This window comes from Canis lupus, chromosome 7 (genome assembly GCF_048164855.1).
Source record: "Canis lupus baileyi chromosome 7, mCanLup2.hap1, whole genome shotgun sequence".
Taxonomy (NCBI): Eukaryota; Metazoa; Chordata; class Mammalia; order Carnivora; family Canidae; genus Canis; species Canis lupus.
In genome coordinates, this window is record NC_132844.1 from 53346584 (window position 1) to 53360749 (window position 14166).

The window sequence follows — 14166 nt, forward strand, 5'->3', positions numbered from 1 at the left end:
AATAGAATACAGAACTGAAAATGACCCTCCAAAAAGGCCCAGTCCTAAATAATAAAAAAAGTCTCTTAAAGCAAATTCCTTGATTTTTTTTAGAACCCACACATGTTTTCCTTCATATCACTAGCTGCTTTGCAAATGGCATGTGAAAATAGTCAATGGCAATGTTTTAACTATCCAAGCTTCTCTTCACCTGGAAGGCATCTAGCCATAAAAAAGAAGTGACATATATATTTGCTAATCTTCACCTGGTATAAATTGTTGCTATCTTAGGCAAGTGACTGCATATCCTTTGTAGGACAGGACTGTACACAGAAAGTTTGATAGTAAATTTTTTTTCTTAAATCATGGAATGTATCAACAGCAGTATTCATGAACTGAATCGGGTCCTGAAACTAAAAGAAACGTGGTGCCATATAGATGACTATGGGGACTTCTTGGCTTGTTTGATGACAATAAAGCAGTCTCTGATTTTTGAAGGGGGTAGTTTCCCAAATTATCTTCTTATCCTATAATTTGGAACTTTAAAGACATATTCCCTGAGAAAAAAGATTATTGATAGTGTTTGGATTCCCAGGTGAGCTCCTGAAGCCTCCTTAGCCCCAGAGGATGGTTAGATTGTAACAAAGATGTGATGTCAGAAATGCTAGCACAGACAAAAGGCAGGAAGGTGGAGAAGGAAGAGGAAGAAGAAGGGTTTCTTCCCTCATTCAGAGGCATTGAGACAAACCAGGCCACATTTAGAGATTGATGATTTGTCAGGTATCTGCCCCCTCTCTTCCAATAGACACCTCTTTCTCTTACCCAGCAGCCCTCTTCCCTGGCCTTCAGGGCTCTTATGTCTAATATATGTCACTCTCTGGCCTGCCTTTCCCCGAAGTGAGCCACAATTCCAAAGGACTCATCTCACCTCCACCTCAAACAAAATTCCAGTGTCTTCAAAATAGCTGGTTGTAACTACAAGTTGGGAGGAACGGTGACTTCATTTCAGTGAGCAAGTGATTGATAAACCTCATGTATGAAGTCTATAAAAAGGGGGAAAGGGGGAAATTGTTTTTGCTAAGAAATTTAGGATTGGCGGAATTTCTGTCAGTATGGCAATATGAAGTGAAAAAAAAAATGTCACATTAGTAGAGAATGGAAGAAGGAAGTCCACCAGGAAGCTGTGCCCAGAAGTTGGGTTTTCCTTAATGGGCCTTGGTTTCCTCACAATATCCTCTCCCTCTCATTTTGGGCCTAGGTCTAGAGTTTTAGTTGTGCACAAACATACAACAGAGGTAACAGTGTTTATTGTGACAGATCTGGGTTCCATGTGCCTGGGAATGTGGGGGAAGAGGTGGGCGAGGTGGTGATATTTCATTTCAGTGTCAACTCCAAGGATAAACACCCCCAAATCCCTGAGAGCCACTTATGCTCACTTATGTTCACTTTACTCTGTTGTTATGTTTTTTCAGACCCAATGAGTATGAGTTTTGAACAAAATAAGCTGTTTTAAAGGCAACTTATTGTTAGCCTCATAAAAACAAAGCATTATGATAACTTATATGAAGAATATAAAGCATTTCTCGCATCTTCTATCATGTCTTGGTGTCTGCAAGCTAGCGATTTTATGACACTTTTCTTTTTAAGTAGAATATTACCTTTCAGCTTGGAAATGAATCGTAAGCCCCAGAAGTTTTCGCTCCATGGAAATAAATAAGAATCATGCCTAAAATAAGAACCTAGGATAGTTATCGCTTTAAAAAAATAGCAGCTGAGCCACTACCATAAAACAAGACTAGAAGGATTCCAAAAAATAGTCGATTTATAGCTGCACTCAGTGGCATAGTTTAAATTCCAGAGCCTCCAAGCATATTTTTGCATAGAAACTTGGCTGTAGTGTCTGCCGCTCCTTCTCTATGCACCCCATCTCGCACCCCCACTCCCACCACAAACAAAATGCCTCTGTCATAAATCAGAGGTCTGTCCCACTCTCACAGCCCCTTACCAACTACTGGGAGTGCCCAGGCAAAGAGCACTCATAGCAGGGAGCTCTATGAATGCAGTTGGAAAGGAAGACTTGGACTTTTTATTGACGATTCTCTTCCTCCAATTTCCATTGCTTTAGCGTAAGTTGCTAACAATCAAATTAGTTAACATTCAGGCCCTTGAAACTTGTGAAGTAATCACTCCTTTCTAAAGAGCACAGTGGGGGTAATTCTTCGTTTTATTTGTTTTCTTTTACATTCACTGTATCTCTTTTTTTCCCTTCCTTAATTCATGCTCCTATGGTTTTCCCCTCTGTGCCCCAGCTATATATTGCTTTGAAAAATCAATAAATCCTTTGCACATAATAATGCTTACCTACTCTACCTCACAGGGGTGCTGTGATGCGTAATTAATTAATGTGTGTAAAGAGCTAGGGGCTCGTGCGACGCGAGACACCCTAGAAGTGGGAAGAATCATTATTAATAAGTGTTATTACCCAATGCCTCTAGATGTCAGCAAAACATCTTTTTAAAAATATAATTGGGCCGCTAGTTTTGCAAAGCCCAAGTTCATTTTTCTCCCGTGTAGGGCAGACACAGAAAGAAGGGCATCAGTGGCAATGCTGGTGGAGCTTCTTCTTTTGGCCAAAGGAGGCTCATTTAATCTTAGAGTATGAACTTTGAATAGAAGTAAGCATTGGAACAAAGCAGCACTTGAATGCCTTGAGGTCTGAATGGGTGGCAGGCTGCGTCATTTTCTGGACAATCCGTATGAAAGATCGGTCTTTTCTCTAAAAATAGCATTTCATTTCCTCATCTCTGAAGCAATTGGTGTTGGCGGTGAATGGATGGGAGAAGAATATATAGATATATAGATATATAAATAAGTATCTATATCTCCTGTTTGTGCATATTTGAATGTGTGCACGTTTTCTCTGTCCACATTTGCATATGCATATATATATATATATATATATACAGATGTGCTGGCTTCATTCCCTGACAGTAAGGTGAAAATGACAATTATGGCAGTTTTCCACAAAGTGCCCAGACTGATTTGCAACAGAAAATACAGAGCAACCTAAATGACCAACTACTGATGCTTATCTCAGTAACCAGTTATTCACCATGTCTGCTTTCTTCTTGTCCATCATTTGGTCCATCCACGGGGTGGAATTGTGAGCTGTGACGCAGGAAAGGAAAGCCATAGCCAGAGAAACCTACTGAGAAACTCCTCAGGTGTGCGAGTGCTACGTGGTGGCCAAGTGTGAAGGAAGACAATAAACTCAGTTGGGAAAGAGCATTCCATTAAACTTATTTTAACTCAACTCAACACCCCTTGGTTTTGTGATCGGCTGCGATGTTTAGACCATTTAGCTTAGCAAGTACTTTTTAGGGAGGTAAAAGTTTTATTTCAAAAGTGTTCACAATTAAAAAAAAAATGGTCCCTGTGTGTTGTGTTTAAGTCAATAGAGGAAGTTTCAAATTATTTTTTTTCCATTACTCAATATCACACAGACTTTATTTCTCAAGGGAGCTTCGCAAAGAAGAGGTTGAACTGTTTATTCTGGTTTTGTGTTAGGTGATTAGGGAAGTTTTTTAAGGAGTCTGGCTTCCCAGGGCAGAGCAGATACCAGCCCCAGGCTGTGCACCTGTGCACTCATATGCACCTCTTGGGCAAGAGTGGAATTACCCTGGATGAATCTGGAATAGCTTTCTCCAGCTAGACCTTGAGTCTCTGACCACTTTGATAGGATGGAACCAGGTGGGCTTGGCATTGACAATGAATGTGATCATTTGCTTTACTTAATTGCATCTCATTTTTGTGGCTGACAAATATGAGCCCCAGAGAGGTGACCAAAGAGAGAGAGAGAGAGAGAGAAGGTATAGCAAGACAGTGAGAGGAAATACAAACATTGTTTAATCAGAATTTTCTTTAGTAAATTTAAAGTCACATCTAGAAGCATGAATCACATAGAGCATGGCTATTATTTCGGAGGGACAGACATAAAATTCCACCAGAACATTTCAGAAAGACTCAGATATGAGAATTTCCTCTAGGTGTGTGGCTGGTGGCTGGTGGCTGGTGGCTGGTTAGAAAGGTTTCAGTGCACATCTGCCATCAATCCCTCTCTCTATTTAACCTCCCACCCTGTCTCCTCCTACATTGTTGCCCTGCTCCTCCTGACAGGTCTCCTTACCTATGCAGAGATTAAACCAATCTTTCAGTTTCCAGGTTCTCCTCACGGGATTGTCATAAGGCTTAATTAAATAGTGTTCATAAAGCATTCGGCTGTTCAGGTGTCCCTGGATAAAATGCAAAGCACAATATTATTGTGATTATTATTAATTAGGATGATCCTGTCTGAGGCAAGGGATGTTTCCTGCCAGCTTCTGAGAGTTCCACCATGGCCTTTAGCCCTGCAGAGAGGACTTGCAATTAAGATGGCTGAATTTGTAATCCTTGGTCTTAGAGGAATCTTGGAGAATAAGACGGATGCCAGAACTGATGACCAGGAGTTGCCAGGGTAATTTTTAAGAGGAATAATTTTAAAAGGAAAGTTTTGCAAACAACCTACTAAGGTCCTTAATTCTAGTATTACTGCCTCCAGAATAATCAGGATTTTTTATTAAAGGGCTGGCTTAAGAATCCTAGGGTATGTAGTAGTGATTATTAAGAACCAACATGGGGTCTCCTAAAACCAGCAATTTCTACAATCTCCAGTTATTCCTTTGGTAGGTTCTTTACACCAAGAATTAGGGAAATATAACCGACATAAAAGCAAGACTCCAGGGAAAAATTTGAAAAAACCCCACATGAGATCTTTGGTGGACAAGTTTGAGGACTAAAGATTATAAATGCATATAGTTAGCATGCAAACAACAGAAACCATAGGGAACATGTTAATGGATAGGAATGGTACCAGGGGGCAGGGCTTCAATGGGAACTCTGCTTTGTCTAACATTTTAAATGGATGACTTAAAAATGTCATTTTATTTGGAATGACAATGAATATATTGAATATTTTTAAAATGTTAATAACTGGGGCTTGATAGACTGTCTTAGAATATGAAAATCAGCATGAATGAAAATAAAGCTCTTTGCATCAAAATGCCAAACTCTGGGCAGAGAGAGACATAGCTAAGCACAGAATATGTGAGTTTGGACACTCAGCACCTGTCTGTGGCAATCAAAAAAGCAAGCTACAATCCAGACTTCATCAACCAAGTACGTTGTTGAGTGCTAGGCAACATACAAGGGGAAGACAACAAACTGGGGCATGGTCTTTGAGGGGAGAGGCTATTCCTTATGCAGAGTGGTATCACCACAGACTAGCTTACCATGGGACAAAGTCAAGACTCAATCAATGTTGAACGAACAAATTTAGAATTTGGAAAAATGCCATATGAAACAGGACTGATGAAAGTTATGGTATTTAACTTGGAAAAGAGAAGACTTGGAATAATATGATCACTATCTCCCAGTATTTGAAGGAAGATTGCCATGTGACAGAGAGACAAGATAGGTCTTAAATGGCTCAACAGATCATACAGGGAGTAGGGGATCCAGGGGTACTCAGTTGTACCCTTTGGTGGCAACGTTCACATAGAAAATGGCTCAGGAGCCCTGAAGATGTGCAGTCTGCAGCCCGCACAGCTGTATAAGCAACACTGAGAGTGTGTAAGTTTGAAATTTCTTCCTATTTTGAGCCAGAATGAAAGCGAGCTTTACAAAGATACTATGAGCTGCCTTCAAATCTAGAGATAAACTGTTGGCCTGGTTTTCCAAATCATGGAGTTTGTAAAGATGTTCCAGGAAATTTCTGTTTTAAAAGGTGGTAATGATGTCAGTTTCAATTTCAATTAAAAAATAATTATCTAAATGTTTGCTCTTAAAGAAGGAGGAGCCTGAACATATGCAAAAAGGGACATAAATTTGCATGCTGACTGATTGATTCTATGAGCCTGTGTGTGATCCAGCCACATTTTATATGTGAACCATTACACATTTTAAAATCATTTTTACTCTTAGACATCAGGATATAATCTATACAAGCAATACACATAAAAATGCTGGTATTTTACTTTTAATACAAATTAGTGAGGAGAATAATTATTATTTAATTATTATTAAATAATTTATTATTTAATATATGTATAGTGTGCACCATATACCAGGCACTGTCCTAATTGCTTTAAAAATACTAATTAGGAGCCCCTGGGTGGCTCTTTTGGTTGAGTGACCAACTCTTGATTTTGGCTCAGGTCACGATCTCAGGGTCATGGGATCCAGCTTTGCATTAGGCTCAGCACTCAGCAGGGAATCTGCTTGGGATTCACTCCCTCTCCCTCTACCTCTCCCCTACCCAACCTAAAATAAATAAATAAATCTTTTTAAAAATAATACAAAATAAAAATATGAATTAACTCAGTTTTCTTAATAATCTCAGAGGGTGGGTGGGCACTATTATTATCCCAATTTTATAGATGAGGAGACTGATGCTCAGAAAGGTTAAGTCACTTGCTTAAGGTCACACAGCTAGAAAGTGGGAAAGGTGGATTTAAATTCAGGTGCCCAGCTCCAGGATCCTCCTCTCAACATCACATTATGTTAGCTCTCCCTGAAAAGGCTACCCAGAACCCACAGGGCACACTTACCTCATCAGAGTTCCTGCATTACCTTGTCTCCAGTCTTGTGAAACACATGTTGGAAACACAGCACTTATTATGGCCAATTTGGCTGTTCATTTGTTGGGAATAGACTATCCATATCTAAGATGTATTATTTACAAAGACAATGCAAATAATAGCCAAAATCCTTCTCCATTATCTTTTCCTTTAGAAACACAAGAAAAAAATATTTTAAAAATAACAATTACTTGAGAATAAAGCATATGAATTCCAAATAAGAAGTTATAATAGCATTTTTAAAAGATTTTGATGTTGTAAAACACTTAATTTTTAATTCATGTTTTAATACAGATGCCCCCAAACCAAATTCAACACATTTTTTAAAAATTAATTTGTACACAAATGATGCTTTTTCTTACATAATTAAATAGTAAGGTAAATAGTGTATATGTATTAAATGGGGAAAAGTAAAAATTAACTCTTTTGTGTCATAAATATTATTAAATATTATATTGGAATGTATCAATTTTGAATTATAGACTGTCCTTAAATGAAACATTGTTTTAAAATCTCCTTCTCCTGTGCCATGAAACATTGATGATATGATTAATAAATTACTCAGGGGGTTCTCAAGATTGATTATATTTTTGTGAAAAGGATTCCCAGTTTTAAAATGAAATCCCATTCTAGACTAATCAAGAATAGAAATGAAATTGAAGTCACAGGATGTTGAAGGCCTTTCTCATGCGGTATTCTATGATATGACATCACCAAATTTTCACTCAGTTTGCTTAGGGGACGAGTTCGTGATATTAATGGGAGCCTATCAGGTTTATTCAAATGAGAAAATAGCCAGGACTTTGGGGATTTTCTAAAACATAGAGCCAAATTCGCTCATAAATTTATAGTTTTGGAAAGAGGGAGACATTTTAAAATGGCTTCTTCGATCTATAACAGTTGTCCAAATCCTACTTATTTTTCAGTTCCCAATGATAATTTCAGCACAGCCAGGCCATTTCTGATTACACCACCCTTCTTGATCTTCTGTAGGACTTAACCTGGACTCTTAGTCACCTGGTGACTTGCATTATTATTACAGGAGGGACTGCTGACTTTCTCTTATAATCTCCTTAAAGACATTTGCCATCCTCAGGGCACCTGGGTGGCTCAATTGGTTAAGTGTCCAACTCTTGATATCAGCTCAGGTCATGATATCGGGCTTGAGAGACTGAGCCCTGTGTCAGGCTCTGCTCAGTGGGGAGTCTGCTTAAGACTCTCTCTCCCTCTCTCTTCCCACCCTCTACCCACTCATGTGCACATGCTTACTCTCTCTTAAAAAAAAAAAAAAGACATTTGCCATCCTCTCTGGTATGGCTTTAAATTTAGGTACCTGGCTCCAGAGTCTCCCTCCTTTTTAATATCTTTTGAATGTTTTCTTTGGAGTATGATTATATATACCTCAGTGCTATGCACATAGTAGGTGATCAGGTGGTTTTGGCCTTAAACTGAAGACTAGGTGATATTCCTTAATCCTACATTTCCTTACCTTACTTTGCTTTTAGCACGCATATAAAAAATAAAAAACATCACAACCAAAAACAACAGTGTGACTATTTGGAGACTCTGTACCCCGACTCTCTGCTGGATGGACTTTAGTGGAAATAAAAAGGCAGCCAATGTGCCTGAAGACTTGAGGGCAGGAACCCTCTCCTAACTGGGAAGATTCCTTTGGGTCTCTTTGCAATTTGTAGTGCTAATTTACTGCCTGAAGTATTACCAGAACCATCTAATCTGTTTAATTTCATAAAGTTTCACTTCCTTTTCCTCCATAAATCTCCTCATTCCCAGTTTTATGCCAAGGATGACTCCGAGGCTGCATTAACTAAAAGAGTAATGGAAAGTGAGAAAGGGACTAATGACCCAAAGTTTCCTGGGAGAACTTTAAAACATAGCCCCGAGGACTGAATTTCTGATCCTCGTGCTCTCACTGTGTTTCGAAAACCCTGGCCCTACCTACAAATGCCTTCTTCACTTTAATGTATTTCTGTCACAGTTTGGTTAGAAAACTATTTCTGTTTATTGAAAAATAGCAGCAAAAAATCAGGAGAGGACGGAAGTTGGGGATGGGAAGGCAAGAACAAAGACAAACGCAATTGAACAGCTGCAGAAGTAGGACAGAAAGAATCTAGAAGATTCAACTGGCCCGATGATCTCTTTCTCTTAGCTTTTTTTTTTTTTTTTTTGCCAATTTCTCTGTGTGTGTGTGTGTGTACACGTGTGTCTCTCAACAAAAGCCTAAACAGTTAAAAATGGAGACACTCTATGCCACTTAATAGCATCTCTGTTGATCTTTCTCCAGTAGGTGTAAGCACTGAGAGCAACAGCACCTCTTGTCACCAGCTGTGGATGGGGAGTGGCTGCCTCAGGGGGAGCTGAGCCTAAAAAATCCACCACTGAGAAAAGGCAATAACAGAAGTCTGTTGCTGTCTAACCTGCCATATAAATGAAACAATCAAACAAGACAACAAAGGAAACTCCAGTAACCACCAGAGGCAAAAGCAGTTGGTGTAATATATCCTGGCTTCAGTGACTATTTTTAGTGTCTCTTCCCATCCACCCCCCCCCTTAAAAAAACCCTCTAATTTAGATTAACTGGAGAAAAACATTAAATAATTCAAGAGAGTCAGAGATAGGGAGTAACCGAGAGACAGGGAGAGCACGCATGTGAATGAAATAAAAAACCACAATGATACCTTGAAATGTATGTGTGAACGTGCTTGTAATCAATGGATATTGGTGATTGTTTAAGAATCAAAGGAGAGGTCACTCATCAGTTTCATCCTCTGTTCCTTTCTTCTCATTCAGGAGTCTGTGCTCTACATATACTAAGTCACTCAGAGAAAGGATTTTCATGAATGGAAGGAAGAAAAATAACCATTTATCCCCATTTTTTTTATTAGCTGACTGCCTTGAGCTCCCTCTGGGCACATTAATGAACATGTTGGACCAGCAGATCCAAAACTGTCTCCCAGAACTTTTGTGGGAAAACTGTACACAAATGTCACTGAATTATTCTTTGCCAAAGCATATGTTTGTTTTTTAAAGATTTTCTTTATTTATTAGAGAGAGGAGAGAGAGAGAAAGCACAAGCGGGGGGGGGGGGGCAGAGGGAGAGCGACAAGCCGACTTCCCACTGATCAGGGAACCCAATGATACAGGACTTCATCCCAGGACCCTGAGATCAGGACCTGAGCTGAAGTCAGAGGCTTAACCAACTGAGTCCCCAGTTACCCCAAAGCACATGATTTTTTAAAGATATTTTATTTTATTTAAATTCTATTAGCCAACATATAGTATAACACCCAGTGCTCATCCCATCAAGTGTCATCCTTAGAAAGCACATGTTTATAATACCACTCGATCAATACTCTAGTGTCAGTGGGCAAGGATGTTAACTGAATTTTCAATGAAGCTGTGGAGTCTTGGATTCCAGGAAGATTTGAATACTTCAAACACAAATCCATGGAATTTCATATGTATAATTATTTTAGGAGGACTCTGGAAATGATCTTGTTGGCATAATCAACATCTGAGAATAACTGAGGCAGAATAAAACTTCCTCACAATACTGTCTCATTGTATCTCATTTACTGCAAAAGGCTGCCTCCCAAGAATTAAGTCCTGATGAGACAGCCTGCTTACTTTCTCTCATTACAAGGTGACATTTGTTCCAATAAGAACTTCTTCACACTGTACCATTTTGTTCCATCTGGTCAAATCTTAAACACTATAAGGTGTTGGATCCCCTTTCACTAATTTCCCCCACATGTTCATTAATGGCTTAATTGAGGGTACTCCTCTGAGAGGCATTTACCTTAAGAATATCTGATGGCAGGATTTCAGGCAGCAAGTCAGATGAATGGTGGTAGAATGGAGCACCATGGTGGGGTATTGTGCTCAACAAAGGACACCATGAGGACGTTGGGGGAAGGGAAAAGAACTTCAGAAGTGAAGAGAAAGGTTCTATGTTGGAGAAGGATCATCTTTCAAGACTGCAGTCTTTAACATGATGGCCATGAGCACAGGTCGATTGCAGAAGGTACTGAGGGAGGCTGCCTACACCCCCTGAAGTGGAAGCCCTGTACCTGGACTAGGTCAGGATAGGAGCATAGGTAGCAAAGAGCGTGAGAAAGCAAAAGTTGAGCTAGCTATCTAGAAAATAGCAATCCAGGGACACATTAAACACTCCTTCAAAAGAGACTCAACAGAAGAAGATCCCAGGAAAGAGGACCATGGCTATGTGAGCAACTGTGAGCCATGGCTAGAAGGGAGAGTCCCAGAGCCACAGGAAAAGGACCATGGCAGGATTTCACAGAATCTTGTGGTCTTTTATGTGGCAGGGAGGAAATGGTTGAGGGCAGGTCTCTGGTTTAGTTACCAAAAGCAAAACTTCCATACAAGAGGGATGGCATGAAGAGGGATGGCATGAAGTGCTCTTTCTGGAGATCTAAGAACATAAAGCTTTTTCTGGAGATCTATCGTAAGTGCATTTCAATGCATTTCCATAATTTTATTGTGTGGCATAAAATCATGCTCTTTAACTTGAGTTTATTTATTTAAGGGCATGGTATGATAACTTATTCGTATAATATGTAGAATTAGCCTCCATGCACAATAATGGCAATTCTGTCTCTGCAGGTGGGCAAGCACCTGACATAGGACCCTAGTCTATTTTGGCTCTGAACTATAACAAATAATCATTTGTTTGCAGTGATACCCCCCATGCTTATTTTTCCGGAATAATATAAAGTCTACCCTTTTATAAGCTACCCAGGGCTGCTTTTTTGCTTATTCTATGTATTACTCTATGCCTTTGTAGCTCTGGATATCTGTCTATCTCTTTCTCTTTCCCCCACTCCCAAATGCCTCTAAGTTTGTTTTCTATTCATTCATTCCATGTCTCTGTGTTTCCCTTACAGATGATACAAGTATAAAATTCCCAGATGTAAAGTTACCACACTTAGCAGTAGTCATTGCTGATATTTACGGATATTTTGGACATCAGGGACAGATAGTAATCACTGCTGACATTTATAAGGCGTCTTTGGGTATGTCATAGATATTAATTCTTTCACTCCTCACAATGGCCCTATCATAATAATTAAGCAGCTACCATGACAAATGAGGAAACGGAGTCAGATGTCTTCGAACCAGGAAGTGGTAGCTCTAGGATTTGAACCCCAGCAATCTGCTTTGAGCCCACGTCCTTAAACTTTACACAGTATTGCCCCCTTGATGAATAGCTTATGTTCAAAAATAGCCCCTTGGGGAACATGACCTTAGGTTTATCTTTAATGCTTTACAGCTCATAAAATTCTTTTGCATACGCTACTTCATCTCTGCATCCAAGAAAACATCGAGGGTGTTATTAGAGAAGTGGAAAGACTTACTTTTTCAGGATTCCGCAGAACTAAGGTTTGGATCCAGTTTTTATGATCTAAATTGGGTGCTTTTTCCACTTTTCTGCTGCTTTAACTGCAGACTGGGGCCTTCTGCTGGCAGGATCCAGATGGCTATGGAGGCTGCATGGACAAACTGGGCGCATAGGAGGAGGTAGAGCAATAGACTGGTAAAAGAGGACATAAGGCAGATAGAAGAGATTTGGTGGAGGTCTAACTTCAAGAAAGCCCAAGAGCTTTCAGTGTATGTAGACATACAATGTCAGTGTAGACATTCATTAAAAAAAAAAAAAAAAAAAAAAAAAAGACCCTTCTCTTAAAAAGCATTCTTTTTGGTCAGGCTTTTAAAAAAGCTAATATGCATGGGAATCACCTGGGGATCTTATTGAAATGCAGATTCTGGCTTAGGAGGGCTGTGGCCTGAGACCCTGCTTATCGAGCAAGTCCCCAGGGATGCCCTGTTGGCTGGTCAGGGACCATACTGCCAGTGGCAGCTTCTCCTGCCCTACTTCTCTGAAACCCATGAATGTTTTTTGAATTCCCCACCAGTCTAGCAATTCCTTTAGGTCACAGTCAACCTGGCCACCTCCCCCTGGTAGAAGCCTGCTAGGCTAAGAGAGCCTAATTCGGAAACTCCAATTATGGAAACAAACTACAGCTTTCACCCAGGAAGCATCTGCGTCACGTGGCCATTAGTCTCAGACACCAAGGAAGAACTTAACATCTTTCTATGAGTTAATGAGGCAAGGGCATTTACTGACAAGATCCCACCCAACCCCTCCCCAAAAAAGAGAAGTTTCTAGAAGTTTTTTCTATGCCTGAGGACACAACCTGCCCTGAGTGACCCACATTGAGGGATGTAGGTAAGCTAGGAACGGACCCCTACCCCCAGTGCCAGCCCTTCCTCTCCCCTGGGTGCCCAGAGTTTTCACTCACAGATCACACAGGACTGAATGGCGCTCCTCGGGTGCCCTCCCCACTTTGACACAAGCCCTTTGAAATGATATTAGCGCTGGCTAATGGTCTGTAAATGTGTCAGAATGATGCCACCCAGTGCCACGGATGCCATTTTCCCTTGTGAAGTCACACTGGCTGCACCACAGCAAGCCAGAATATAATTAGTGTTAATTTGGGTTTTCACTGAATGACTACAGCACAGCATTCATGGTCTCTACTCTTTGCTTATTTGGGGGACTTTTTTTTTAACGTGCTCTGGGGTTGGGGCAGGAATGTTAGGGTGGGGGCACTGCAAATTTGGCCCCTTTTTTGGCAGATGTCTTGCAGGTGCTTGATCACTATATGTTAGTGAAATGTATGCAATTTGATATTTTTATATTTCTCTCATTTTTAATTTGGTGGCTCTAATATGTCTAGAAAGAATCCCAGGGAGACAGGTATTCTAAGTCCCTCATTCTATCCCTCTGGGCAAAATAGCACCCCCAAATTTCTAGGTAGACCTGTACCTATTAGCTTTATAAACTAGTTCAAAAGACCTTAAAGGCGTAAATATGCTTACCAACAACAGAATCTGATTCATGTAATAGTGCCATTAATTTGAAGTACATTTCTAGTGCACTAAGGCCCACATTATATCTTCTTTTTAAATTAATATTATATTGCTCTATTTGGTTTCTTTAAGACTGGATTTTTTTTTTTTTTTTAGTAATTTCATGGGTGGTCTAACTTATTAAAAGTTCTTATATAGCCCTGTAAGTTATAACACCTTCAATGAGAAAGCTGATCTGAAAGTATAACTTGCAATTTTTGTTATGACTTGGTTTGCCCATTTCTTCTTGTGTGGATTTCAGGAGAAATAGAGAATATACAGATCCACCACTCCCAATTTCTCCTATCTACCTGGTGATGGGCCAAACCTGGGTCTTCCACAGGTTATCATGTGATTTTGCTTGTGGAAATTTCCCAAGAGCTTGTGTCTACATGTTCAAAGTCTTGCAAATAAGAACTCTCCAGATGCTTTGCTGTGCTTGGTGTGTGTCAACCTCTGGGGACCACCAAGTAGCAGAAGTATATCTAGTGCACAGTCCTCCAGAGCTAGTAGTGAATACTTTGAAATACATCATAGAGAGTCCCAAATATTTCACCTACGATTC

General features: G+C 39.9%; 1 long non-coding RNA gene across 1 annotated transcript in view; it reads right to left on the reverse strand.

The window, feature by feature from the left end:
- LOC140636884 (uncharacterized) overlaps nucleotides 1-13080 on the reverse strand; it is a 53725-nt gene extending 40645 nt beyond the window's left edge. The window contains exons 1-5 of the long non-coding RNA XR_012034131.1: nucleotides 12992-13080; nucleotides 12047-12222; nucleotides 6624-6801; nucleotides 4166-4271; nucleotides 3635-3793 (exon numbers count right to left, since the gene is read on the reverse strand). This is a non-coding gene — a long non-coding RNA (uncharacterized lncRNA). The remainder of the gene's footprint in view (nucleotides 1-3634; nucleotides 3794-4165; nucleotides 4272-6623; nucleotides 6802-12046; nucleotides 12223-12991) is intronic.
- Nucleotides 13081-14166: the final 1086 nt, after the last annotated feature.